A 4,338-nucleotide genomic window follows, 5' to 3' on the forward strand; every position below is an offset into this window, starting at 1 on the left:
AGTGTGAGATCATCCAGGTGGGTGACAAAGAGCCTCTCCTAAGTGTTCTCCATTGATAGTGCCGATTCCTATTTAGAACACAAGAGGGCTGCCAAAAGGGATGCAGTCACTTGGGAAACAAAGAACAATTCCTTGAAGCAGTGACTGTGCAGGACTTTTGACCAAGGAAAAATTTGCGCACACACCCCAAACCTAAACGGCGAAGAGCCCATATTCACAATATCACATTGGCCTTGGATAAAAAGCCACAAACAAAAACAAAAAAACAACAAACACTGCCATTCTTTGTGAGATTTATTCGTCTAATTTCCTCGTCAGTGCCATATGAGATTGCTCCTTTGTTCGCGAGTCGTGTATCTGTTTATAATGAAGCCACATATTTTTTTGCTTAAATGTAAAAGTAAACAGTGGTGTGGAAGTCCCTCCATTTCCTGCTGACTTCCTGTCATGAGGATTCAAGCACCAACACATACACACATGCGGTGCGGAGGGGGAGGCCCGTTCCCCCCATTTCCCAGCAAAGGCGTGCTTGTCAGCACTAGTTTTTCTACACTGACCCATCTTAACCACTACACAAACAGGTGCCTCGGGGTGAAGTGCAAGTCAACAGATGTATGGAGGAGTATTTAACCCCGAAATAGGCACGGGTGTCGAGGAAGCCAGGAGGATGCTGGTGCAACAAAAGCTGGCATTCATTTAGCTTCTCCTCAAGAGAAGGCCAAGACCTTACCTCAGACAGTCGCCAACTTCTTGATTAATCGCAGGCCCTCACATAATTTGCTCAAGTTATCATATGCAATAAATCCAAGCATGCGGGGAAACACTTATTGCAATCGAGTGAAAAACAAATCTAAATCAAGCAGATGCTTGCACTGCACACCCTGACAGCTGCATGTGCACATGATGTAAAGTACTGTGAAGCAGAGGAACATGAAAGTAACTCTCCAAAAACTATCGAACTGATGTTGGTCATGTTTGGGCTACATTTTTGGTAACAGTGTCAGCTCAGTGTATAAGGAAATAGTGAGATGGCGGTTCGTTTCCTTGCGCAAAGCACCGAAAAACCAAACTTCTCGGAGGCGCAACAACATTCAAAGTACTCTCACAGAGGAAAGACAATTTCTTTTCTCTCACCTCATTCAATAAAATACAGGAAATAAATTCATGGGCAATAAAAGCCATCTCATCCGCCGGAGCCACCCAAGGATATGTTCTCACTCCACTTCTCCCTCTCTCGACAAACAAGTGCAACTCAATAAATGAGTTTGTCAAGTTACAGAATGGCAGATGACACTTAAGTCATCAAAACTAATGAAAGTCTGCATATCGGCGTGAGGTGGAGCGACTGGAACTGCGGCAGTCGGATGTGACAGTGGTGATCTAGGGCAGTAAAATGCAGATGGATGGATGGATGGATGGATGGATGGATGGATGGATGGATGGATGGATGGATGGATGGATGGATGGATGGATGGATGGATGGATGGATGGATGGATGGATGGATGGATGGATGGATGGATGGATGGATGGATGGATGGATGGATGGATGGATGGATGGATGGATGGATGGATGGATGGATAGATAGATAGATAGATAGATAGATAGATAGATAGATAGATAGATAGATAGATAGATAGATAGATAGATTTTTTTTTTCTGAAGGAAAGTAATATGGTCCTGATTACGCATGGTGAGGTGGCACCTATTGCCCTCTAAAGCAATGGTCGGTCCCCAACCCCACAGGTACTGCGGGCCGAACAGATGAATAGAATTTAGAATTTTAAAAAAATGACAAAAATTATTGTCCCCATTACATCTGTCTATGAAGGATTCTTGACACAGGTCAAGATGCCAATGGTACTACTCCAACTCCAAGCAGTTCCACTTTATTGATCTCAGATAGGAAAAGAAAGGAAAGGGGAAAGAGAAGTTCATCCATCCAGCTTATCCTCCCGAGGGTCGCGGGCGTGATGGAGGCTATCGCAGCTATCCCTGGGCAGTAGATGGGGTACATCCTGAACGGATTGTCAGCCAATCAGGGCACACGTAGATGAACAGCCATTCACAATAAAGAAGCAAATAAACAGAATCCAATGAGGCCCAACGTGTCGGGTGTGGTTCCACAACGGCTGCATATCTGAAGAGTCGTGACAACTTTTGTTGGAGATTGGTGCATTAGAAATAAAATTGGCTTGACTTCAGTTCAAGAAACATCCCTCTCCACAGCTTCCCCTCTCGTCAACAAATTTCTTGTATCATTAACATACTTTGTGACTAAAGATGGTTTTGACTCACTTTTGATAAGACATTGTCCTATCGTTCTCGATGCTGATACGAAGTGTCCAGGTCAAGATTTTACAATAAACATAAACAAAAAGCATGGTGACTGAGTCATGACTATATCCACTTTAGTTGGCATGTTCTGCCTGTGTTGCATTGGCTTACTTTGGGTACTTCGGCTTTCTCCCACATTCCAGGGACATGCATATTAGGTTCAGTGAAAGCACTAAATTGTTTCTAGTTGTGAAAGCGAGTGTACATGATTATTTGTCTAGATGTGTGCTGCGATTGGTTGGCAACTAGTCCAGGGTGTCCCCCCTCCTCTCGCTCACAGTCAGCTGGGATAGGATCTTAATGAGAATAAGCGGTGTAGAAAATGGACAGATGAATAAAAATAAACAGTTGAAGATGTTTGCACAACCACAGAAGAAGTTGTGAAGATCTGAATTATGATTAGATTTGTGAAGATATGAGATTTTTATTTGACTCCTACAGCGATGACATGCCGTTAAAAGGAGCATTGATTTAACAAGCCAAACAAATGCTGATGAGGCCTGATAATCAATGGCCTCATTGATGACAGTGTGCGGTGGCCCTGGGCTCTGAGCGTTTGGACAGCCTCACTGTGAATAATGAATGAGGAGAGCCCAGATTGTCTCTTTTTACACTCAGCTGGCATTTCAAAGGGACCTTTGGCACCAAATCCAACACGTACCCGATACCTCATTGTTTTATAGCAAATTTTAATTTGGAAATATTTTGTACACTCTGGACATAGGAGGAAGGGCAGAGTTGTTGATTTTGGGTCCAAACACGGTCTGTCTCTCTGTGTTAGCCGTGGCTCACTGGTGATCGGAACTGGCTGATGATCAAGCTTCAGAGCATTGAGTATAAACGTTGACCTGATCAACAATGGCCCCAAAAAAGGTGTTGGTGTACAAATCTTCAATCAGTTTGTCCTTGGGCATTAAATATGTGGACTCTCTAGCAGGTACCCAAGTGTCTACACGCTTAAAAAAAACATTGGTTGGGTTCGCTGTGTTTTGTCATTTTACTGGCTTCCTCACACCTGTGCTGAATGTCAACTCTCGTCTTCTTATGTACTCGCGGGAGATGGGGAATGATGAGAGGAACAAAAGCGCCACAACAAAAAAGGCCCCAGACAATGCAGCTATCGTCAGTGAATCTGGCGCTGCTGTCTCTTTGCCCTCCTTTTCATCGCTCCCTTTGTGCCCCCTCCCACCCAGCCGCCGTCACACATTCACTCCTTCATAGAAGATCACTTAGCTCTGCCCTTGAATCCTCCTCCATAAGTGCACGGACTGAGGTGCGCTGTGAAAAGGCTTAAGGAAATTCAATGTATGCTTTTGCGCTACAGTGGCTGCAAAGTCATGACGATGAGCATTTGCAAGCGACACCTTGCCCCATTAATTCTCAACCGTTTTGAATAAAAGTCCATTGTCCAACAAATGCGGAACTCAGAGTTCTGATTACAGTGTATATTAGGGTGGTCCATTTTGGAAAAGTTTGTCGGATTCGTCGGGCCGGGTCGGAAATCTTGTCGATACTATGACACAAGGATGTGTGCAAAATTTTATTCCGATCGGATAATTTTATCCCGTCCCGCAGAGCGACCAAAGTTTCCCCTATGGAAAGAATGTTACGGGGCTGAATGGTAGTACGGTTTCTCCCGTACAGTAAGGATTTTGTTTTGCTCAGTTCACACTTGCAATAATTCAAAGACGGAAGACAGGAACGCATGTATTGCAAAAAAGGCAACCGTGGTGATCCTGCAACACTGGTGAGATTGTTGGTCCATGTTAACTGGTCCATCTATCTATCTGTCCATCTGTCTATAATGGCCATCAACACTAGTGACACTGTTAGACCGCAAAAAAAAACGAAATCCGCCGTGCGTGCCATCCCATGCCTACTTCGCGCACGGGTGCAACGCCCGGTGTCGCTCCACGACCTGCAGAAGGTGCTGTCGCTGTTCCTCGTCGCGCGTAAAGGCGCCGCAGAACGCGCTGATGAGGGCGACGCCCCTCTCCGCAAA

Source organism: Hippocampus comes, unplaced genomic scaffold (genome assembly GCF_001891065.2).
Source record: "Hippocampus comes isolate QL1 unplaced genomic scaffold, H_comes_QL1_v1.1 scaffold41, whole genome shotgun sequence".
Taxonomy (NCBI): Eukaryota; Metazoa; Chordata; class Actinopteri; order Syngnathiformes; family Syngnathidae; genus Hippocampus; species Hippocampus comes.